Raw genomic sequence first — 25,738 nt, forward strand, 5'->3', positions numbered from 1 at the left:
AGGTCTCCAGGCCCTGACGCTGAGGTGACTGCCCCGTGCACGCCTGCAGCCACTGGGGGAAGCTGGGCTCTGCCCCGGACAGAAGGCCTGGCCTGGGTGCCCTCGCTGATGGGTCCAGGGTGCACGTGGGTCCCCTTTCCTAACGGGGCTGATCTGTACAGTCCGTGGCCTGGAAGCCCGCCTGTCCGCGGCCTCTCGGGAGGTCGGGGCAGGACTGCAGAGAAGGGAGAGCCGGGTGCCTGCGGCGGGGCAGGCCCTGGGGAACGGAGTGGACTGAACAGCTGCCAGCTCCCTGCCCCCACCTCCAGCCCCTTTTCCCTCCCCTCCCCCTCCTCCGCTGCCTCTGGCTCCATCCCAGCCCCACCCCACAGTCCACGGCCAGGGTCCCAAGAAGGCACTTTCCCCTTCCTTCCTTCCTCCTGAGTGCTCGCCCTCTATCCACCACATGCTGCCCCCGACTCCTGTCCCCACACTTCTCTCCCTCCACCCAGGGCCCCCAAAGCCCCCCTTTCCTGGCCACACTGGGCCCCTCCAGACTCATGCCCCTCCAAACACTGTCTACAGCCCGAAAACCCAGCCCAGGGCTCCAGGGGCTGCGCCCTTGACCCCAGGCAGCAGAGAGAAGGTGATTCATGGAGTGACTTGTCGAAAGGACTCACTCACCCCCGTGTTACCATCTCCCTGGTTTGGCTGGACGCGCAGCATTTAATAAATGTTTAATGGCAACAATAAAGGATCAGCTCGGCATGGCTGAAGACTTCTGTTCAGGGACCTGGGCTGTGCTCTGGGTCAGTAATAAAATGCATCTTGGCAGAGCGACCGAGATGCATTTGGAGGCCCCGGTGGTCTTACTCAGGCCCGCAGCCAGCAAAGAGGCCTGACAGGAGCCAGCAAGTGCCTGTCGGTCCCCCCTGGAAAGCTCTGAGTGCCAGGCATGGCGGGTACCACACTGTGAAAGCCGCCCCTCACCCACTCAGCCGGGTCCAGGTACCCCCTCCACTGCTTGGGGCTGCCGGGAGCTCGTAGGGCAGTTGACTGTCATGTCGTGAGGACCCCGTGATGAGGCCAGAAGGGCTCAGCCAGCCCCTGGTCCCCAGCACTCAGGGCCCCGGGGAGGGGGCCCCAGGAGGGTCGTGGAGGCGCTGTGTCTGCCTCGGGCTGTTTCTCCTCTGCCCTCCTCTAATGAACTGGGTGGGGGTCAGCTCGGTGCTGTGAGCCCTCAGGACCCAGAGGGAGCTCGGCCCTGGGGGACAGGGGTCCCGGGGAGGTGGGCTGAGTTGGGGTCTGGAAACGGCTATGAGAGACCATCGAGGCAGTGGAGGGCATCGGGCAGAACCAAGACTCCCAGTGCCAGGCAGCGTCAGACCCGGAACTGTGTCCTGACATCCCAGCCCCCACCCAGCCGCGGGCAGAGGGCAGTGGTGTGAACGGGGGTCCCTGCCCACCTGAGCTGCCGGGGCTCCACCACCCTCCACCCCACCTCTGCGTGATCCCCACCTCGCCCTTCTAAGGGAGCCCAGGACAGAAGCCAAGGATGAGAGGACCCGTGCAAAGGGCCACCCTTGGGGGAAGCAAAACTTACAGGGACACACCTTCCGCCCAAGCAAGCGCAGTGGGTCCGAACCTGGAAAAGGCTCTCCAGGGAAAACAGCAATTTTCAAAATAAAAACAGAAGAAAATGAAATGGGGCCAAACGGTGTGGACACCACATCCATGCTGCAAGGTGCGAACCTCAGGCAGGAGCTGGGAGCCAGGAACCCAGGGAGACCAGGTGAGGGATGAGGACTGGGAGCGGAGGCGGGGAACCCAGGATCCGAGCCATTCGAATTCCACGGGAGAAAACAGGACAAAAGCCACAGTGGAATAAATGATAGGGGGCCATTGCTGTGAAAGGAGACGGCCGACCTGGAGAGCTCAGGACCCAGGAAGGTCACGGGGCCGGGCCTGAGGCTGTCCCCGCAGCGTCCCCAAACAACAGGGACGGGAAAGCAGTGTACTCTGGGGTGGAAAGAGCAGAATTCCGACAAGCCCTGAGAGCGCACGCTTTGATCGTGCTTCCCACGGGCCACACCAGAGCGCCTCCGGACACCAGGACCCAAGCCCGCACAGAGGACGTTGCATCAGCGCAGAAAAAGGCAGTCTGCGGACCCGTGGGCCACACAGCCCGTACCACCCGCTCGCTGCATCTGCAGAAGACTCAGGACGCTGAGGTCGGCCACAGATGAGCGGATCTGAAGCATTAAGGAGAGAACTAACACCAGCTCCTCTGCAGGGAGGCTGGAGACAGCTCACTGCCTGCGTGTCCTTCCAGAAGCAAGCTCACCATCCCGTGTGAGTGGGACGCCACGTGCAGCCCTCACAAAGGAAATAAAATCGCCGCGCATTATACACATTGTGCCGCACTCGGCTTTCTTCACTGAAGATCTTTCTGTGGCAGGATATAAAAAGCTTCCTAGTTGTGTTTAACAGCTGCGTAGAGTTCAGTGTCATGAATGCCCCTTAATTTACCTCATCAGTCTCCTATTGGCGGACACTAGGTTGTTTCTTGTAATTAACTTGTACTAACCACGCAGCAATGAGCATCCTTGTTCCAGTTCCACTTCTTACATGTGAGTGTATCAGCAGGCTAAAAAGAATAGAAACGCAACTGCTAACTAAAATGGAAATTCTAATAAAGTCTAGAAGTAAAAAGATTTTCCACATCTCAGCATAACCGAGAAGATTGAGGAGGAGTGGAGGAAAAAGGAAAAGTGAAAAGTCTCATTTCTGGGAGAAAAGTCTTGGAGGGAAATACAGGTCTGAACCACGTCAGCTCCCTGGGCAGAAGAGCAGGAGCCCCACGGAGTTAAACGTTAGCATCGTGGACTCCCATTTCAGGAAAAAAAAATCCCCTAGAGGAAAATGTAATTTGCAGTAGGGTTTTCAGACAAAAAAATGTAGCTACTGGGGAGGGGGGGGAAATGCAGTAAACAATAATTTGATCAAACCTGCAAAAACAAAATTAAGTAAAATGCATAGAAAATGAACACATGCATCAACCAACCAGCCCCAATGTGTGAGTCGTCCCATTAACATGACGACGATCTTCCCCGTTAAGGAACTGCCACTTGCAGTTTTGATCGACCAAGTTTCGTGGACACGAGAGGAGCAGAAGCAAAGCAGTGAGCTAGCGCTGGAAAGGAAGGAAGGGAGCGGAGCCTCGCGGCCACAGGAGAGGAGCACGGGCATCAGGACAACGCGGCCACGAGGTCACTTACGTTAGGAACGGCAGGAAGAGATGCGCTATGCAAAGGTTCCTCGACAAAGGCAATCAGCAGTGAGAGCTGAACCATCCAGGGGCGTAAAGAGGGAAGGACTCTCAGGATGAGAGGCAAACTTGGCGAAGAAGTCAGGCTTTTCAGTCTGTGCCTCAGAAGGGTGGCTATGCGTGCTGTGCTCACAGCGAGGATCCACCAGGAATCCTGCCGTGAGGCTGCGGACCAGGGAGGGCTGGGTGTGAATCCCCATCTTCCTCTCTGTAACGAGGCCCCCACCGCACGGGGCTCCTGTGAGGACCGCAGCAGACGCTCTGGAAAGCCCCGAGCACCTGATGGATGTGAGTGATTCTTGCAAGAGCTGCTCGAAACCCAGGGGGACTTGGTAAAACCGGCCCCACAGCGAGCCACCCCCACACCCGCCTCACAACAGCGTGGGTCGAGCACAGGAGGAAACCACAGTGAACAGAGACGAGGAGGAATCTCACGGAACAACCAGCAGACGTGATCGAGCAGATTGACGAGGCGTGAGAGTGTTCACACGCGCACGGGGAGCGCTTCGCACACCAGCGCCCCCATGGACAGAGAGCTACTCGCTGAAACTGTTGACAAACCTCAGTGCTGTGCTTGGCCTCGAATAAAACCTTTCAACACAAACTGAAATGCAAGTCAAGGCTTGGCTGGTCTGATATAATTTGAAGGAAACAGTAAAACTGGAAACAATAATGCAGAGATGATCAGCAGTATCTTAAGGGCTTGAACAATAAGAAATCTACTTTAAGACAGTCCTTGGATCCAGGAGTTAGGAAAGAAATGATGGAGCATATCAGAAGCTTTGGAAGGGAGAATGCTCTATGCCAAAACCAGCTGGACACAGGGAACGGTCTGTTAAAAGAAAAACACATTACCTCTGAAGAATTTCATTATTTTCAAGGAAAATAAAGATGAAGGCATTTGGTACTCCGCTAAACATATTAGGAAAATAACAAAATGAACTCAAAGAAATTAGGAGGAATGAATTTAATAAACATGAAAGTTAAAATAATGATATAGTAAACAAATAGGTGGAAAGTATGGCTTAGTCCAAATACAGTTCTTTGAAGTTAAACCTTTAGAAGCTAATTACGGGGAAGAAAGATAGAGAAAGAGTGAAAGGGGGAGGGGGATGGAAGATCAAGAGTGAAGCATCACACGTGAAGGAAAAATTGAGAGAATTAGGATTATGAGGTAATAATGCATCTAACTTGGTAGAAATATATTTACAAATTTAGGAGAAAAAAGAGATAATTTCTTAGAAATGTAAAAAATTAAGTAAATGTATCCAGGAAGAAGTGGAAAAACTTGAATAGGCCAATTACTGTAAAAAAAAAAAAATTGGAAAACTGATTAAACACCTACCAGTGAAAGAAAATCACCAAGATTAGATGCATTCAAACTGAATTTCAACCAATCTACTAAAGTAGAAAAAGATTCATCTATATCACTTAAAATATTCCAGAACATAAAAAATATTTTAAAAGAATAATTCACCTCTGAATTGTATGTAATTAGTATAATTCCCAAAACAAAATTGCATAAAGATATAGCAAAATGATTGAAACTACCAATATCATTTATGAACATAGATACAAATTTTATTTAAAATCAGTATCCATCCACAGAAGCTTCCTAGGTGGTACAGTGGTAAAGAATCTGCCTGCCAATTCAGGGGACGTGGGTTCAATCCCTGAGTTAGGCAGATCCCCTAGAGGAGGAAATGGCAGCCCACTCCAGTACTCTTGCCTGCAGAATCCCATGGACAGAGGGGCCTGGAGGCTACAGTCCACGGGGTCCCAGAGTCAGACACCGCTGCGGGACTGAGCACAGACGCATGCATCCGTCAGCGGATCAACAGCAACAGTAATACCACGTTATAACCAAACGCACAGCCCACTCTCCAGGTCCACTTGCTCGAATGAGTGGATGTCCTACAGAGACTCCAGAGAGTCAAAGCACCTGTGGAATCTGTTTTGACAGTAGGTTTAAGACCCCAAACAGTACAAAACAAAGGCTTGTCTAGTAAAGACAGAGTGTCTTGAGCCTCCCTACCGATGAAGATCGGAGAGAAGATGCATTTGCCAAATCTATAGCCCTGAACTGAGTAAATGCCCCTGTCAGCAAGCAGTGCTGTCGCTGGAGAAGATGCTGAGGCTGGTGCCAGAGGCCATGTGGGTCTGCTCCAGTGAACACAGCGGTGGGAACCTCAGCATCTGGGGCTGCTGTCGAGAGCAGCTGGCTCTGCCCTGACCCGCGGCTTCAGCTGACGACAGAGAGTGAGCTCGTGGGGAGCCTGCACGGGGCCCTAATGTCTGCAGCCCTCCTGGACCCAGGCTTACTGCTGTAGCGTGGTCTGCCTGGTAGCAGCCCTGTATCTTGGTTGAGGGGGCGGCAGTTACAGGTGCCCCACTAGGTCCTTCCTTTCATAACACCTTTGTTCTTCAAGAAAGAAGAATCAAGGTAACTGGATTCATGGAACCAAGGCTTCTTCCACCAGTCACACTGGGACAGATCAAGAAGTGAGGTCCATGGACCTTCTGAGCATCTCTAGGATGGAGCTGCACCAGCTCCATTTCATCCATGAACTACCTCAGCTCCTCACCACCACAGCTGGGAGACCACAACGACATTTCAAGTCCATTTATATCTATTTAAACTCAGATTCTCCCACCAGAGAGACTTCCCTGTAGCTCAAATGGTAAAGAATTTGCCTGCGAGGCAGAAGTCCAGGGTTTGATCCCTGGATTGGGAAGTTCCTCTGGAGAAGGGAATGCGTATTCTTTCCTGGAGAACCCCATGGACAGAGAAGCCTGGCAGGCTACAGTCTGTGGGGTCACAAAGAGTCGGACACGACTGAGCAACTAGCACAGTCCACACACAGTCCCCCACTAACGGTCTTTGAGAAGAACAGATATTTTTCTCCTTATTGCAGAAATAGCCCGAGAAGTACCTACAGGACCTTTGGAAGATCTCTTGGGAGTTTGTTCCCAAGGTAGCTTGAAATGGGCCCTGGAATCCTTGCTCAAGGAGAAGGCCTTTCTAGGCAGCTGGCCCTGGACTTCGGATGTGACTAAGGCGTGTGTTCATGGGGAGGGGTTGTAACTCTCCACTGTGGAGCTGACCTCACCAACTACTTGTGAGATCTCCATTGTCGCCTAATTGTCGTCTGTTCTATGAGCTGAGCAACACACTAGCAGGCAGCCCTCTTACTCCCAAGAAGACCACGGTTTGTTTGTGGCTCCTAGCAGTGACCCTGATGGTCATTCTGGCTTTGCTGCTGATGTTGGGGCAATACCCACATTGCTATTGAGGAGTATTGATACAAGAAAATTGGTTACATGTTGGAAAAACAGTAAACTTCAAGGAATTTTAATTTACTCCCATCCCTCTCTGCCCAGCTCTTGGGTAGAGTTATAACCAATGGCCTTACAACTGAAAGCTGTGGGCACCAGCAACCTGGCAGCCACTAGGGACAAAACTGGCCTAAAACTCCAAAAGCTCCATCCCCCAAGAAATGTCACAGTTTGATCCCCCTGTTAATTTCTGAAAAGCTGCACTCAGATGTGTCTGTGTGACTTGACTTAGCGCTCAATCTGATCAAACAATCCTATGTCTAGCACATTTGTTGAAAACAATCAACAGCAATTATTTAACATTGCAGCCGCCTTCAGGAGACTGGCCAAAAACTGAAAAGGGAAAGCTGGGGAATAAGTGGCCTGCAGGAAGATTTGCAAAGGTCCAGCGCAGTCCTGGGAATCTAGGAGGCCGCATGCATGTGCAGGGCTTGATAACGCCCTGACCTCTGCCTCAGGCTCACCTGGAGGCTCTGCACAGGAGGAGAAGGCTGAGGAAGGGCTGTCAGCTGCCCGCCTAGATGGAGAAGGGGCGCCCCAACACAGAGGAGCCCCCAGCAACGGCTGGAAGACACTGGTTCAAGGGCATCAGTGACTCTGCATCCGGTCGTTAGCTGCTCTCTGAGCTAATCCAGTGTCTGCGTACAGCAAAGAATGCAAGCCGCACAGGATCAGTGCAGAAAGTCCCTAAACTAACACCTTGTAACCTCTGTGTTGAGGGAGGGGAAAGAGAAATCAGATTCTAGACTTGTTACATTCATTCATCTAAAATACTCAATTGTCAACAAAGCCTGATGCACACAAAGAAACACAAGGAAAAGCAGTTAATAGAAGCTGCCCTTGAGGAAACTGCGACACTGCACTTACGGGAAAAAGACTTTAGGTCGCCTGTTACCTTGCTCAGAGCAATAGCAGAAAACTTGTCTCAGAAGATTAAAAATATGAGAATTATGTCTCACCAAATAAAGAGTATCAGTAAGGAGAAAGAAAAGTGAAAAGAATCAAATAAAAATTCTGGAATTGAAATATAACAACTGAAACCAAAAAAATCACATCTCCTAAATCCAACATAAAAATCATAATATGTTATTCAATAATTCTTCAAAGATCGTGTCTGCTTTAGTAACTGATGATATACTAGGGTTATCATAACCACTCTTAACTATGGGACTAAAATGTTCTACTTAATATTTTGTGATCTTGAAAGATGAAAAAGTAGAAAATGATTGCCAAACATGATAAGAACTCAGATTTTTAAAAGTAATATGTTGACAGTATATGCTGCTTAATACTGTTTGTTGTCTGCTATTTTGAGTAACCTGATACTTAAAATAGTCATATTCATAACCATTGCTGAAACTGCTGTATTCTGATGGCAAACATGCTTACCCAAGCATAAACACATATGTGTGCCTGCACACACAAAGACACACACACACACACACAGACACACACACACCTGGATGGAATGCGTTCTGTTAATTCCTGGCACAGTCTAAGATTTCTTGCACAACAAGCTAATTTTTAGTGAACATTCGAGGGACTTGGCTTATGAGAGCCCGGGGACCTTCTCTGCGTCGACCAGTCAGTATTCAGTCTTTCCCAGACAGGACACGCCCATTTCTTCCCAATGGTGCTGTAAAAATGCACATTCCCAGGGGGTGGTCTGCCCAGCAGCTTCAACCCCCATCCCAAAGCTTCCTAGGGAACCTGACTCCAAACCTGAAGCTTCAGCGCTCTGCGTAGGAGGGGGACCCAGGCTTAGGAGGCCTTCGGTGGTGGTCGTTGAGGGCCAAGTGGAGATGCTGGATCTTCACTGGCTGGGAGAAAAGGCCGTGAGCACTGGTGGCCGGACGTGCCGAAAGCACACAGGGGTCTGCGGGAGGGAGCAGAGAGGAATTCACGCTGGACCACACGCAGTGTCCGTGGGGCGCTGCCGGAACGCAGACTCGCTGAAGGAATTACCCTCAACTCACACCGAGCCAGAACCTTGGATCAGACGTTTCCAGAGCCTCGAGCCGCAGTGGAGGGTAGGTCCTGGCGAGAGCCTCAGGGGAGATCCGATTCCCGTCCTGAGCAGGCAAGCCTGGGGCCCAGACAGCTACTGCAGGAAAATACACCTTCTTCTCAGTTTGGACCAGCCTCCCTGGAGGGAGGAGAAGGACATGGCACCCCACTCCAGTACCCTTGCCTGGAAAAGCCCATGGATGGAGGATCCTGGTGGGCTACAGTCCATGGGGTCGCAAAGAATCGGGCACGACTGAGCAACTTCACTTTCTTCTTTCTTCCCTGGAGGGAGAGGGTTTGGGGCCAGGCAACGCAGGGCCCTGCAAGCAGAGGGGCAGCCAGGTCGCCCCTCACCTGATGTCTGGGCCTCGGCCTCCCCGGCTCCCTTGGAGCTGGAGGGGCTGATGCGGAGGTGATTTTCCTCAAGTTCACTCACCCTGAACCGCGAGTGGGGCAGGGCTTCAGGCTGAATGTGCGTGCGCACAGCTGCTCTGCCCCGCGGCATGGGGCACGGCCACATCCGCCTTTGTTCAGGCTGCTTTCTTTCCAACTGCCAGCCAGCTGTGTCGGGCTCCCGATGGTGTCCTTGGCCCACCAGGACCTCAACACTCAGTCCCCGTGGGGAATAAAGCCAGTTCCTTCAAATCATCCGTTGAGGTCTGGAGGACTCCATCTCTGCTGATTTCTGTGTTTCCTCTCTCTCTACGCGTTCTTTTCATGATCGCTGAGCACTGCCTTTCACAGCTCATCATCTGAAGCGGACTGCAGGGCGGGGCTCATCGCAGGGTGCAGCCTCCGGGCAGCGCCCAGCGGCAGGGCCAGCTCAGCCTCCGCAGGCCCTCAGCAGCTGCCCCCACCTCTGTCTCTGTTCCCAGAGTGAGTGACACCAAGGCCCCCCGCGGCTCCCAGCAGCAGGGCTGGCAGAGAGTGCACAGCCTCACCGCTACTTCATGCTGGTAATTCCGTGACAAACCCTATTTCCTCACTTCCAGTATGCTAGCAGGGGATTCACGGTGGATCTTCTCCAAGAAGCTGTGCTCCCCATGGCAAAGCCTGAGTTATTATCAGCTTTCCCAATAATAGTAATAATTATAATAATAAAGTTATTATTCAGCCTGCCTGGAGGAACGTGGGGACCACTTACCGCATCAGCACCTCATTTAAGATGGAGGCTCCTTGCCTGGGACCCTGGATGTTCATTGGAAGGACCGACGCTGAAGCTGAAACTCCAATGCTTTGACCAACTGATGCAAAGAGCCAGTTTATTGGGAAAGTCCCTGATGCTGGGAAAGATTGAGGGCAGGAGGGGAAGGGGGGGTAGAGGATGAGATGGTTGGATGGCATCACCGACTCAATGGTCGTGAGTTTGAGCACGCTCCAGGAGATGGTGGAGGACAGCGAGGTCTGGCAGGCTGCAGTCCATGAGACAGCAGAGTCAGACACGACCTTGCAACTGAGAAACAACAGCTCTCGCCCCGGGGGGGGGGGGTGGGGATGGGGGTCGGTGCTGGTCTGCAGGTCCTGAACCCTGGGGTGTGTCTACTCAGAGGGGTCTGCGCTCCCTCCCCTCCTCAGGACATGCAGTGATGGTGGAAGGTCTGGGGGACACTGCACATGAGTCCCTCTCATCCATAGGGACGATCCTGGCTGCTCAGAAGGTGTCTCCTCTTCAAACACAGCTATTCTCAGCTCCTCCCTGAAAACAAGAAACATGCCCAGTGAACCAGAATTTAAGAGGCATGGCTTTGTTTTAGCACTTTTGTTTCCAGAGGTGTATGGCAGTCAAAGCTTGGAGTCTCTGAATGTGGTAGGTGACCCAGGACACACCAGAAATCATTAGCGGAGTCTGAGTCTTGTCTACCCCTCCCCAGAGCTCAACGCAATGTTGGGCACATGTAGGCCCTTGGGAGGTCTTCCTATAAATAAATGAATGAATGAACACTGCAAGTGCGCTTCCCCCAAGAGCACGTGAAGCCACAGACGGGCCTGGAGGAGCAGCCCTCCAGCCAAGGCCAGGGGACAAGCCTGACCTGGTGGACAGGGGTTGGGAATTAGAGACGGAGCATCAGGCCCCAGGGGCGGGTCCCAACTCCACAGGGGTGATCAGATCGCAGGCTGCACAGGGGAGTCCTGGTCCTGGGCCACAGCCCCCAGGGCTGGATTCCACCCCAAGTTCACCGAAGGCCTTCAGTGGGGCCTCAGGGCAGAGGTGTGTGTGACTGTGGTTCTGGTGGAGTCATTCCAGAGACTCACTCACAGTGTGTGCCCAATAAAAAAAGAAGCTCAGGAGCACTGGGGCTCAACTTAAGAAGACTCTTCCAACCCTGAGCTTTTCAGATAGTTGAGGAAGATCTTAAAAACCCCAGTCATGACGTCATGATGCTCAGGGGTGCTTTCTCCTTTTCCTTCCCCTCCTCCTCCTCCCCCACCCCTCCTCCCCCGCCTTCTCCTCCCCCTCCCCCTCCCCCTCTGCTCCTCTCATCCTCCTCCTCCCCCCCTCCCCCCCTCCCCCTCCACTCCCCTCCCCCCTCCCCTCCCCCCTCCCCTTCCCCTCCCTGGTCTGAGCACCACACTGGAGACAGACTTAGCATGAATGGGTGCAGACTTCTCACCCTCTGACTGTGTGACTGGGGGGGAGGATGTTGGGGTTCCCACCTCGCCTTGTGTGATGCAGACGCTGAGACGGGGGACCTGGGTCACGGGGCACTTCCCCTTCCCGGCTGCCTGGCTGTGGGGAAAGCGAGTGTCTCCCCAGCTCCGTTCGTCCTCAGCCCTGGGCCCCGTCCACCTGGGAAACAGACGGTTTGCAGAAAGGCTGTAATCCCTCTCCTCCCACAGCAGGGTGGACCTGCCCCTTGCCACCCCCGACAAGCATCAGGGTCACGTCAGCTCTGTCCCAAAAGGCGACGTTGCTCTGTGTCCCTCAGCCCACGTGGCCGCAGGATTCACTACGGGTCCCGCACCACGGCCTGGACCGTCTCTACTCGGTCTGCAAGGGTCTCCCCGGACGTGTCGCTCAGCCCTCGGACAGGACCACCTGGTTCTCAGGAGCTACACCTGGACGCCTGGGTTGCCGTCTTCTCAGGCTGGGGGATGGGGTGAAGTCACCCCACACCCAGGGTGCATGCCCCTGCCTAGACCAGAGCCGGGACATCTTAGTCCAGGGGAGGCTCAGTGGGAGAGGCGGAGACGCTGGACAGGCACAGTGGACGGGGTGGGGGCTGGGCGTGGCCGCCTGCGGGGCCGCTACCATGGACAGCGTTCCCTGCTCACCCCTCTCGCTCCCTGCCGCTGCTGCTGGGGTGCGGGCTGGGAGGTGACGGTCTGTCTGGGCGCCCACGGTCCTGGGGGAGGGCATGCACACAATCCAGGAGGAAAACGATGTGCTCTGGAAGCTTCTGGAAGCCCTCCTGGGTCAGAGCCTGCGCTCCTGCTCACCACATGGACAGTCAGCCTCCAGGAGGACCAGGCATCCCCCACACTTGGGCAATGTGCCAGGGGAGCGTGTTTCCCCCTGGTCCGCTTCCTCCAGCCAGCAGACCACATAGGGTCCTCATGACCCCCACTGGCCAGTTTATTCGGAGGCAAGACCCCCACCTGCCCCGTCCTGTTTCCACGGGACACGATCTGCTTACCTGAGCTAACTAATGGTGGCCATAAATCCCTGGCCAATCACATAATGAGATTTAATATTTGATGTCAGATCATTAGAATATAATGAATTTGCCACTTTAATATTGATGAATAATCAGTCCTATTAAGGCGATGGGGACAAGAATTTAGTGCGAAGAGAAAATTAATTGCCGAGTTAATAGCACGTGTCCCGGGGCGAGATGGCCTTGTGGCTCCATCTCGACTCACAGCTGGCTTCCAGACCGCCCACCGGGAAGCCCATCGGCTATCCTCACCTGGGTGAAAAATGTGTGACTGGCTTGGGAAGAAGATCAGAGGTGAGGAGAAGTTCCAGAAAGACTCGAACAGAACCGAGCAAAGGTCATTTTCAGGGATGTAATTGTGTCCCTGAGATTCTCGTGCTGAGCCCTGGGGTGACCGTATGTCAATGTGGGGTCCTTGAGGAGGTGACGGGGTTAAGGTGGTCGTGAAGGTGGGGTCTGGCCCCGTAGGGTTAGCGTCCTTATCAGAGGGGGAGACCCCAGCAGTCTCTGTTTGAGGGAGAGCTGCAGGGAAAGTCTGCGACCCCCACGTGCTCCTGTGTGCTCCCCACGCCCCATGGGGACAGGACGAGTCCTCACGATGAGGCAAGGAGATGAGGCTCCCGGGAGTGAGGTGGCCCCTGCATGGCAGGACCCCAGGGAGCTCGCGGGTCACGCAGGGGGAATGGAATGACAACAAAACCGCCCAAGCCTCACTGTGACGTTGGAACACTGTGAGGGGTTTGATTTGAAATTCAAGTCCCTTTTCAACTAGAAAATTAAAGTCCCGGCCCTGTGTGCCGGGGCCCAGCGTGTGCCTGGAGGTGGAGCATCCCTGTGTGGGGGGGAAGGCTCCTAGGGCATGACCCGGCGAAGCCCACTCCCCAGAGGCTGGAGGGGGTGTGCATGGCCACCGCCAGGCAGGAAGGACTCTCCTTGGAGCCTCTGGGGGACTGAGGCCCCCACCATGCCGGGCTCTCCCCACCGGGAGCGAGTCCTGCTCTGAGGCCAGTGGCAGGAGCAGCCGGGCTGCCAGGACCTCCTCCTGCTGCAGAACCAAGGCCGTCCGAGGACAGCAGTGACGGGGAAGGGAGGCGGGGCCTGGCCGGGCTCGTGGGGCGGGGCCTTGAGCTGGGACAGGTAGGCTGACCACCAGGCCCTGGGCGCTGAACAGAGTCACATCCGTGGCTTCCACGTATGGATGTACAGGTTGCCCTGGTAGCTCAGACAGTAAAGAATCTGCCTGCCAACGCAGGAGACACAAGAGACGTGGGCTCAATCCCTGGGTGAGGAAGATCCCCTGGAGTAGGAAATGGCAACCCACACCAGTATTCTTGCCTGGAAAATTCCATGGACAGAGAGGTCGCAAAGAGTCGGACACGACTGAGCGACTAACACTTAAGACTTTCAGAAGTAAGGGAACCAGGAGTCACGGTCTCGTTGATGAAGGCTGTGCGTCAAGGCAGGTCCCCATGGAGCTGCTGGGGGCGCCTGGCGGGGACGGTGGCCTCGAGGGCAGGTGTGAGTGCCCCTGGGTCACAGCCGGGCAGTTCCAGAGGATGAAATATGCCTCCCGAAGCTACTGCCAAGCAGTCAAGACATAAAACAAAGCTGCTTCCCTCCACCGCGGAAACGAAAGTTCTAATCAGAGCTGCCAAATTTGAGGTTGCCCTTCACATCTCACTGCCCACCTAACGGCCGTCAGCACTCAGGCCTCCGCCTGGCTCGTCCTCATCACTCTGCAGCCCACTAGGAAGAGCCGGGGACTCAGGCAGGGCGGGTGGACCGCCTTTACCGGGGCATCTGCAGACCGACTGCCTGGACGCTGACACACCAGTCTCATCAGCGCGGGGTCAGCTCCGAGGACACGTGGCAGCCGAGAGAAACGCCCTGATTCACTGCTGATTTGCCCCGAAAGCAGCCAGGCTGTGCCCCCGGGGCCGCAGATCCGACTCCCAGCCCCGCAGTGACCACGGGCAGGCCCGGCCGTCCCAGGAACTGAACCAAGTCACACGTCCCCAGGGCCCAGTTGACCGGCGAGCAGGGCTTAGAGAAAAGCACCTGAGTCTAGGCTTTTGCAAACTTCCTGCAAAAGTACGCATAACAAGCACTGACAGTTTCACTTTGCCAGCCACGTGGTCTCCATCGCAGCGCCGAATCTCTGCGGTTGGAGGGGACGTTTGCTTTCCTTTGTGCTCAGCCTCACCCCAGAGTTGGAGGCTTCCCTCAGCCCCAGCTCAGGGCCTCACAGTCCCGCAGGCTGGAGTCCAGCCCAGTTTAGCCAGTTCCCATCGGGGCTCCACCGGACGAGGACCTGCCTCCAGGCTCCCCTTGGTTTCGGGAATCAGCTGTTTCCTCCTGACTTAGGACTCAGGGCCGCTCCCTGCTGGTCACTCTCAGCTCCTCAAGGTTCCCCCACTTCCAGCCACGTGGCTGCAGGCCCTTGGCTTGTGGCCTTCTCAGCAGACAGCGCCTGGGATACCATCACCCAGTCCCAGCAGGGCCAGCTTCCCCGCCCCACGGTGCATCCACAACCGGCCAGTCTCCGTCCCCACCCCACGCGGGGGAGGAGGTGTGAAGGCCCCGTGGCCGGAGACCAGGAGGTCTGTCCACACACAGCACGTGCGTGCTGAGTCGGTCACTTCAGTCGTGTCCAACTCTTTGCAACTCTACCGACCATGGCCCACCAGGCTCCTCTGTCCAGGGGATTCTCCAGGCAAGACACTGGCGTGGGGAGCTGTCTCCTCCTCCAGGGGATCTTCCCCACTCAGGGGCTGAGCCCAGGGCTCCTACGTCTCTAGCAGTGGCAGGCAGCCTCTTTACCACTAGTGCCACCTGGGGAGCCCCCACCCCAGCCCCCCGCACACACAGCACAGCTGTAGTGAACTGTAGCCTGTCAGGCTCCTCTGTTCATGGGATTTTCCAGGCAAGTGTACTGGAGTGGGTTGCCATTTCCTCCTCCGAGGGATCTTCCCGACCAGGGATCAAAGCCGGGTCTCCTGCAAGGCAGGCAGACTCTTCACCACTGAGCCTCCAGGGAGGCCACAAACAACACGATGCATCCCAACCAACGTGGCGTTTTCAAAAGCAGCTGCGGGCCGGGGCTGGAGGGTACAGGCCTCTGATTTCCGTCTGATCTTTGAGAATAAAACAAACAGCTTTGAAGGCGCGTTCATTTTATCTTCTCTGTAGACCATGGTAGGTTGTCATTGGAGCCATGAGATGACGTGATGACCAGACTAGACAAAGAGGAACCAGAGGCAGGTTTTGCTTTTAACCAAGTGGGTGAAAGGTCACAGAGACTGCCCTGATGTCACACCTGGCGTTTGCAACACGGTCAGTAAGAGCGTTCATGCAGATGCTCCCAGGCGGTCCCACTGACTCTGGCCGGAGCCCCTCTGTCCAGCCCCAAGCCCCTCGGGGCTGCTGGCCTCCTCTTCAAGGCCGTCCGTCCCTGCCGGCGTCCCTTCCCTCCACTTCAGGGACCCTCCTTCCGTTTCACAGCTGCCATTTCTCAGGGCCCAGTGCGTCTCGTCACCAGATCGGTTCACCAGTGAGCTGTTCCCAGCAGGAAATTTCCCCTGCAACCTGAGCACTGGTGGGGGGGGCAGGATTTAGATACAGGATGTTTGACCAGAAGGCCCCACATCTCAGAAAACCTGTAACACTCTTGGCTGATTCAGGCAGAAATTTTAAAAAAGCAAGCTCTTAAATGGGGGGAGAACTCAATTATTTCAAATCTTGAAATGACTCAGCAGAGCTGAGGAAAGAACACGGGGTCTCCCCGTCCGACGTCCTGTACGAAGACCGCCGCTCCTGCTCCCGTTGTCAGAGCAGGGCCTTGGCCTGGCTCCGCGGGGAAGGGGCAGACTGGCTCTGGCTCTGCTCCTGCGGACCCAACACCACCCAGCGCCAGCCCACGCGGTCCAGGAATAGCATCTGAGGTGTAGGGCCGCCGGGCTGGGCCCCTCCCCGCACTCGTGGGCGCTTTGATGCCGATTAATTAACAGATTCACAGGGAGCCCCGCACTTCCTTCTGGTCTGGCCTGGGGCTCCCTCTGGGCGGGGCTGCCTGCATCCCCCTCACCCTGCAGGCATCCCCCGTGGCCCCCCGCCACCGGAGCATCCCCTGGAGAGCACCCCGCTACCCCGAGCCCCTTCCTGACAGCTCTCTGTTCAGCTCAGACTTGTCAACACCTCGCAGCTCCCCAAGCCTTCCACAACCTGTCAAACAAATCTGGGGTCTGAGTCCCACGGGGCCGAGAAGGGCTCCCAACCTCCCCCGCTCCCTGAGGACATTTCTACTTAACTTCTGAAACATGAACTGGAATCTGAATCCTTTCGAGGGCAACACAGTGTATTTTTTTCCTCTAATTATCTTAGAGAAAAGTGAAGCGGGGCGAGAGAGCAGACGGGGCTCCTGACCTGGGGGCCCTCACCCACCCAGGACCCTGGCACACGGATCTGGACAAGGATCAGGGCACCGGGCCTGCATGTGGTGCTCGGATGTGCCAAAGGCCCTGGAGGAGGGCGACCCGGGCTACTGCTCAGGGTGACGGTGCTCCTAACAGAAGCGGGGCCACGACCCCTGCAGACCAGCCTTGCAAGGATGTGCAGACGTGCTGGGGGCCGCGAAGCCCTTTTGTAACTCTCTCAGGAAGCAGGGCCTCAGGTCAGGGACCCAAATAAAACACTGATGTTGGGGCCCCGCACCCCTTTCTCAGCTGCCGGCAGTGCTCTGAGGCCCCCAGACGGGAGCACGGAGGGCCGCGGGGCGGCTGGTCCTTTCTCAGGCCAGGGTTGCCATGGAAACCGTGCAGGCTCCATGGAGAATTCCCCTGCTGTTTAATTTTAAGCTGGGAATCACCAGTAAATACTCAAGCAAAATCACCTTCTGTTTGGAAAGAGCTTTGCTTCCATTTGCAAATCAGGGAAATATTCTATGAAGACTGTTGATGCTGGGGTGGGGAGGAGGGTAGGGCAAAGCCGGGATGGGGTCACGCGGGCCAGTGACCTCAGCCAGGGCCAGGCCCTCGGGGAGGGGGTGCTGGTCACTGCTCCTGGGACGGGCTGCCCCGTCCACACGTGGCGTCAGGGGGCGGAGGGGCAGGACGGCACTTTGTCAGGAGCACCCCCGTGTCGGGAGCACCCCCTGTGTCAGAAGCCCCCCTGTATTAGGACCCCCCATGTCGGGAGCACCCCCGTGTCAGGATTCCTGCTGTGTCAGGATTCCCCCTGTGTCGGGAGCCCCCCGTGTCGGGATCCCCCCCTGTGTTAGGATTCCCCCTGTGTCAGAAGCCCCCCGTGTCAGGATTCCTGCTGTGTTGGGACTCCCCCTGTGTCGGGAGCCCCCTGTGTCAGGATTCCCGCTGTGTCAGGATTCCCCCTGTGTCGGGAGCCCCCCGTGTCGGGAATCCCCCCTGTGTCAGGATTCCCCCTGTGTCAAGAGCACCCCCGTGTCGGGAGCCCCCCCTGTGTCAGAAGCCCCCGTGTCAGGATTCCTGCTGTGTCGGGATTCCCCCTGTGTCGGGATGCCCCCCTGTGTTAGGATTCCTCCTGTGTCGGGAGCCCCCGTTGGCAGCCGCACCAGCCACAGGGGAGCATGAGAACGTAGGGACGTGAGGGTGTAGGAGGACTCCTGTGTCACAGACGCCCACGTGTGAAAACCAGCAGGAGCTCCCCGGGCACATCCAGCAGGGACACTGCTCCCCAGCACTCCCTGAGGACCGGCTGTAGCCTGCCAGGAGCCGCAGACTCTGGGAAGCCCCGGCACCTTTCTGGGGCCTTGGTGGAGCCTGGAAGGTGGGGGGCCATGGGCCCCATGAGGTTGTGTGGGGTCACAAGGGATGACCTGTGTGAATGCAGTCCCAGACGTCCTGGGGAAGCTGAGGCAGCTGAGACTTTGGCCATGACCAGGGTGGCCACCTGTCCAGACTGCCAGGACAGCCTTGGGTGACACCGGTCTTCTTAATCCCAGAAGCGGTCTTGTTTAGATGAGGAAGCTTGTGGGTATTTATCTGAAGAAAATGAGAAAACTAACTCAAGAAGATGCATGAACCCCAAGCTCACATCAGTGCTGTTCACAGTGGCCAGAGCACGGGAGTCACCTGTGTCTGCTGACGGATGAAGGGCGAGAAAGCTGGGGTACATGCGTGCAGTGGAATATTACTCGGCCCTGAAAAAGAATGGATGATGCCACTGGGATAACATGGATAGAACCTGAAAGTATTATGCTAGGTGAAATAAGTCAAACAGAAAGACAAATACTGTACGATTTCACTTAGGTGGAATCTGAAAAAATTAAAAGCAAAAAGCTCAGAAATACAGGGAATACATTGGTCGTGGCTACAGACAAGAGTCAGGGTGGGAGAAGTGACTGAAAATGATCAGAAGGTTAAAGTTTTTAACTTTTAAAAGTACACGGTATCCTCTTCAAATATCGTTGGGATTAACTGGCTAAATTTGTTTTTAGAATTCTCACTCTGTGGTCATGAGGGATGCTGCTTTTTAGTTTTACTGTGACACTCTTGTTTTTGCCCCAGGGCAGTACTGGCCTCATGGAATTAATTGGGAAGCATTGCCTCCTTTTTAATTCTTTGAAAGACTTTCTATGGAGACATGATGAGTCCTTCTCTACATGTTTGGGAGATTTCACCGCTGGAGTCATGTGGCCCTGAGGCTCCCTCTGTGGGAAAGTTTCTAAACAGGTTCAGTTTCTGCAACAGCTTCAGGGAGGTTAGTGCCACCTGTCCTTCTAAAGTGAGCTTCGGCATGCGGTCTTTCAAGGCGTTTGTCCATTCTGTCTGAGGGGTTTAATTTATTGGCATGCGATTGTTGATAATATTTTCCTGTTCGTAGTCTCTGTAAGGACGCCTCTTTAATTTCTGATGATGGTCCTTTATGTCGTCTGTCTTTTTATCCTGGTCACTGGGGCTAGAAGTTCATCAGTTGCGTTGATTTTTTTTCAAAGAGCCAGCTTTTTGTTCAAGTTATTGTCTGTTATTTTTCTGTTTTTTTCTGTTTCACTAATTTCTACTCTGACTATTATTTTATTTCTTCTCTTCATTTTTTCTTAATGTGGAGAGGGTGATCACTGATTTTTGACTTTTCTTTTTTCCTAATATAGCATTTAAGGCTGTAAAATTTTTTCCTAAGTACTCCTTTGGCAATAGCCCATGCATTTTGATTTTTTTTCCCAATTTTTGTTTAGTTCAAAAGACGTTCTAAATTCCCTTTTGATTCATTCTTTGATCCATGGGTTATTTAGAAATGTTTGTTTCCAAATATTTGGAAATTTTCTAAAGATATATATTATCAATTTTTAATTTAACCCCATTGGGATAAGAATGCATATGAATACTCTGTACAACTTGAATCCTTTAAAACTTATTGAGATGTCTTGTACAGCCCAGAATATGGTCTACTTGGGGAAATAGTCTATTCAGGCTGGAAAAGAATGTGTGTTTTGCTTTTAATTGGGCATGTTCTATAAATGTCAATTAGGTCAACATAGCTAGTAGCGTTTAAGTTTTCTGTATCTTTGATGATTCTCTATCCACTTGTTCTGAAAATTACTGAGAGAGGCCTGTTTGGACCGCTGGTTACAGCCGTGGGTTTCTGCGTGCTGAGAGCACTCTGCAGTCGGGCCTGTGGCTCCGTTTTTGGGCGTGTGTGTTCACAGGCGCCTGCTCTCCAGGCTCATTAGCCCTTTCTCTTCACAAGGTGACCTTTGAATGTCCTTTTCTGCTGGCTCTAACATGTGCATTTTGGGGACAATTTCAGTTTGCTTTTCTCATCATGAGTCCTATTTTCTTTTGTCTCATAATCTTTTCTGGACATCAGACATGGCAAAGTTTTCCTTGTAGCATGATGAATATTCTTTATTCCTCAACTCATTACCGAGCTTTGTTCCAAAGTGCAGTTAAGTTTCTCATCCCTTCAGGTCTTGCTTTTAGGGTTTGGTGAGCAGAACTGAGCCAGTGTCTGACCTGTGGGCTGTGCCCCCACCTGGGCAGGTCCTGGGAGCGCCCTGCCCAACGCCTACTGGTCTGCAGTCTGTCTCCCTGGCTCTGGTCTGGCTGGTGGGCGCAGGTCCCAGCCCTGGGTGAACACAGGCCTCTGGTCCTGCCCGGGGTCCCTCCCTGCCCTCGGGCAATTTGTCCCCATGCAGGTGGCGGCCAAGATTCAGGTGCATTAGATCCACTCAGGTGTGACTCCCCCTGCCCCAAAAACGTCCCCACCCAGGAGCCCTCCCTGGGCCCCCTAAGCTCCAGCCGCATCCCCTCAGCCCGGGTGCCGCCTGGGGTCCCCTCTGGGCAGTGCACTCCTGGCTCCCCTGGTCTGGCTCCATCTCTCAGCAGCCACTGTCCTCCGTGACCGTGACTGTGTCTCACCCACACGGTCTTGAAAATCACCGTTTCCCTTCTATGCTGCTTTATGTAGGGGGTCCCGTGGTCCTGTTTACCCACTTTTCTGGAAGAGAAGTCCTCACCCCAAAGCTAGTAGAGACTCCTCCTTGCTAATCAGGTCTGCTTTTCCTCCCCTCCCCCCAGCCCTCCCTCTCTTTCTCCTCCACCATCATCTCCTTTCCCATCGGCTCCCTCCCCTTCTCTCTCTGAGAGAGAGGGTCAGGTTCTGATCATCCAAGCAGGACGTGTGTCATCCGTGACTCAGCCCAACCCCGCCCGCACCACGAGGCGCCTCCTCGGTCTCCGTCCCCCCAGACCGTCCCGTCTGCCCCTAGACTGACCTCCCGCCCGGGGCCAGGTCAGGCCCAGCCGCTGCCGCCACCCTTCTCCAGAGCCCCTGCCCCCTGCGCTGCCCTCTCCTGCCCACCAGGCTGAGGACCACGGGGCACAGAACATCTCCCACTTAGTGCGATGAGTTTCGCAAGAATAAACTCCGTCACTCACCTAGTTGCTTGTCGCTGCCTCCCGTGTGACTCAAAGACCAGGCAGTCTGTGAGCCTGGGGGTGGGTGAGCCCCAACCAGGAGAAGCCCTGCCCGTGGGCAACTCCAGCCCACCCCACTGGGCTCACAGGGGTCCGTGGGGACTCACTCCAACGTGCACTCCTCAGCTGATCCGCCTGGAAAACTCTCAGCATCCACGCTTTGGAACCTCTCGTGTTTTTCCCCTGGAAGCGTTCCGGGAGCACTGGGACTCACAGGTCTAAGATTTTGCTCCAAATGGATTTCTGGGGCAAATTTACAGCTGGCATTGGCTCGGGCTTGAGCTGCTCTGAGCAGTTCCTTTCCCCACGCGCCAGCCAGCCTGTTACTCCTCTGTCTTCCTGACTCCTCTGCAAAGACTGGAGCAGGAGCAAGCGTCCTTCCAGGGCAGAGGGGAGACTGTGCTGGGCACTTTCATTCCCTCTGGCCATGAGCATTTTCTGGTCTCCATTTTTCAACCCTCCACTAAGGGCTAACTTTACAGCTCTTATTATAATAGACTTTACATCCAACAGTGAAACTTTACTGCAGCGTCTGCCCATTTTATAGATTCATGCATAAACATATTTTAAAATCCTTAGAGGCTCATAATGCAATATGAAACTCACACTGTGTTTTCTCCATACATTCATAAAAGCAGCAGTTCTCTGGAAAACATTATTAAGAACTTTGACTCTGGGGTGCAGGGCGTCTGGGCTGCGTGAGCAGAATCAGGTGGGTGTCTGCCCCGGCTGTGCCTCGACGCCCCGAGGAGGCAGCCTGGAGGAACTGGAGTGGAGATGTGAGGAGGGGTGAGGGCAGGGGCAGCCGCCAGGCCGGGGCAGGAGAGCTGGTTCAGCTTCTGTTTGGGAAACGAGCTGCCTCATCACAATCCCATGTGGTTGTTTATCATCGACAGGAGATCTCCAACCAGACTGGAAGGAATGGAAACAGCACCCCCAAGTAATTCTAGCCCCCTTTGGATTGTCATCTGGTCTTGGGAAACCCCTGAGAACCAGATGATTCTACTACAAACTGGAAATTTTTCCCAGGTCCAAACCCAACAGGTTTGTTTAGAGATTGCACTTGGCGGTGTGCACCACGTCTGTAACGGACCGACCACTCAGCCACTTCCCTACAGGGACTGCGCCTCATCCTCCCAGGGCCAGCAGCCAGCACCCAGGTGCCACAGCCATGGCCAGCGGCACGTCCAGCTTTTAAGACAGTGTTTTTAAAGATCGCAGTCTTCTTATGTGAAATTACTAGTGGGTCATTAATACTGATGGTGCCAACTTAGTTGGTTGAACTTACGGTTCTTTGACACTACGATGGTGTGAAAGGGACCGAGTAGAAACCATACTTGCCTTTGGAACCGGGATCTTTTCCAGGCTAGCCATCCACGCCCCAGTCCTCTCTCTCTGGGCATACACAGGGCCACAGCCTGTCAACAACCGACACTCAGAACCACTCTGGGCCCAGACAACCATCCGTTTTCCACTTACAGTAAGAATTAAATTCATTATGTGAACTACTCAACGTGTTCTCATAAGACAGGCTTTGTGGCCACGGCTTCACCCACCTGCTGGGGATATGAGTGTCCCAGCCCGTGGGAGGCGGCCCCGGCCCTGGCGAGGCTGTGACGCTGGGCAGCTCGGGGGTAACAGGCACATTTCCAGCCAGTGGTGCTTTCAGTTTCCAGGGGATGTTGTTGGGATGTCCTCCCCCCGGCACTGAAGGGGAGAGTCTGTATCCGGACCCCGCCACCCCTCTGACACATTACTCAGCCCCGTCTGTTCCTAAGTGCCGTCAGGGCGCACACACGGGGGAGTCGAGGTCACAGAGCCGCTCCCTGGGGAGGACACAGCAGGGAAGTCGTGACGCGCTCCGCTCCCATGCCCTGAGCTCCTGAAGGGACCCACCAGACAGCACCTTCAGAGGCTCGCCATGAAGGGGTGGCGGGGGCACGCAGGACGTCCACGCCAGGGACGCGAGTGCAAAGCCGGCCCCAGTCGTGGAGCCCCGACGCGCCTGCAAGGATCGGACCTCGGCTGACACGCCTGCCTCCGCAGGGGGCTCCACGTGCAGGAGGCGGGACCTCGGCAGGATCCACGCGCAGACCCTTCCCTTGGAGAGGTCAAAGGGCATTGGGGCCTGGGCTGACACCACGGCAGAGTAAGGGCCGGCCCCCAGCAAGGCCATCGAGTGACAAGTCACGAGGCTGTTTCTCACTCACTCTATTCACAGAGTGAGGTTAAACCTTGCAGGGTCATTTCAGGGAATCACGAGGGCGTCCACACTGGGGTCACAGAGCTCGCGTCTCTACGTGGGGTGCTGAGGGTCACACGTTGTCATGGTTACCTGGTGCCTCCAGGTGAGTCCTGGAGTCTGAAGGTTCGCACAGGACCTGACACCCCTTCTAAGGCGGCATCTGCTGGGGGGACATCCCTAACAAACTCTCGGGGAGGAGGGCCAGGGAAACAGATTTGCTGGCTGGTTTCCCTCCTCCCTCCTCCTTCTCTTCCTCCCTCTTTCAGCTTATCTGTCTCACACGCAAGCTGGGCGGAGGGATCATAAATGTAAGAAAGGTAATCAGGGGCGGCGAAGGTGTCGCTGTCAGAATGAGCCAAGCAGACACCTGAAGCGTGAAACGGCAGCGTCCTCCTGGGGGACCCGCCTTGGTCACATTTCTGAGCTGACGGTGTTATTACCTGCATCGCAAGTACAGACGGGTGTGGCTGCTGCCTGAGGCCTGGGCCGTGCCGTGACAGGCAAGATGTGTGGAACTTAAGCTTATTTACAGACACCTGGACACTTGTGCCCAATTAGGCAAGCGTCCCATGTTCTGTAAATGGAGCAGTGCCATCGGCTTAATGGAGGGCCAGGGACCCCGGCTGGAGCTGGGAGGTGACGGTGACCATCGGGGTCGGTGACAGGGTGGTGCACTGTCCCTTTCATCTGGTCCACGACCAGCTCAACCCTCAGCCACAGTACAGGGGGCACGGGGGCTCAGCTCCAGATAATTTTATCAACAGCCAGACTCCTTTGGCGGAGAAGGCAATGGCACCCCACTCCAGCACTCTTGCCTGGAGAATCCCATGGACGGAGGAGCCTAGTAGGCTGCAGTCCATGGGGTCGCAAAGAGTCAGACATGACTGAGCGATTTCACTTTGACTTTTCACTTTTCTGCATTGGAGAAGGAAATGGCAACCCACTCCAGTGTTCTTGCCTGGAGAATCCCAGGGATGGGGTCGCACAGAGTCGGACACGACTGAAGTGACTTAGCAGCAGCAGTAGCAGACTCCTTTGGATTTTGTCTGTAAGAAAAATACATATTTTTCCAATTCAGAGACAAGACTTTAATGCACTGAGGAAGTTCACGATTGATCATCAAGCAGTGATCAGGCTCAGGGAGTCAGGACATCGCATTTATCATGAGGGAACACAGACCCTCAAAGAATGTGAGTTAAAGAGACTTATAGGACCTGTGCGTCCTTGCGAGCTGCCTATATTCCAGCCCAGTTGTTAGCAGAGTTCTGGACCCCCATGACCATGTGCCTTCACCAGATCTCAGGAGAGAGAGAGACCACAGGAATCGCGCGTCTGTGTGTATCTGTGTGTGCATGGGCGTGGCTATGTTTTAAACTTTGACCATGGGAAAGAAAAAGCAACAGGAAGGAAGTATGTGCGTTGGGGAGAGATGGAGCGATGTGCCTGTGTGTGTGAGTGACTGTGTGTCTGTGTGCAGTTGTGTGTGTGCGCGCTTGTATGAACACATGCCTGTAAGGGCAGGTGGGATATGAACACACGCCTGTAAGGGCAGGTGGGAGAGCAGGAGAAGGTGAGCCCACGGGCAGGACTGTGCCTCTTCTTTACAGACCATGATACCTCGCCAGATACCATATGTGTGTTATTTTACAGGAGGATCCAAAAGCATGAAGAGGCATTCATCTGAAACAGTTTTTGAGGATTTCATGCAACTGCAGTCAAACATCAACGGGTAAAATTTAACTACATTAAGCTCCCACTCTATACTATCCATAAAAATCCATTTCTGATACACAAAATCTTAAATGTAAAAGGCAAAATGCAGAAATAAGACTGGAGAATATCTTATGATTTAGGGTTATGATAGCATTTCTTAAGACAGAAAACTCCAAAGATGAATAAAGTTGGCAATAATGAAATTAAAATTTCCTGCATCAAAGAAAAAGTATAAATGTTCTGAAAATATGACACAGTCAATAGAAACATTTGCAATGCACATATTCAAAAGAGAAAATGAGATGGGCTCATAAATTCTTAAAAATCTGTTTTCTTCCTAATTAGCTAAAGAAAGGCAAATGAAACTCAAAATGAGATATCATTTCACACTCAGTCAACTGACAAAAATGGCTGTCCAAAAGCAATGGGAGCTTTCACTCATTGAGCCAGTGAATGGAGACTGATGCTGTCGCCTGATGAAGTGTGGTGAACAGGGTGACGGCCCCTCAGTGTGTGCTCGGGCGAT

This window comes from Odocoileus virginianus, chromosome 23, assembly GCF_023699985.2.
Source record: "Odocoileus virginianus isolate 20LAN1187 ecotype Illinois chromosome 23, Ovbor_1.2, whole genome shotgun sequence".
NCBI lineage: Eukaryota > Metazoa > Chordata > Mammalia > Artiodactyla > Cervidae > Odocoileus > Odocoileus virginianus.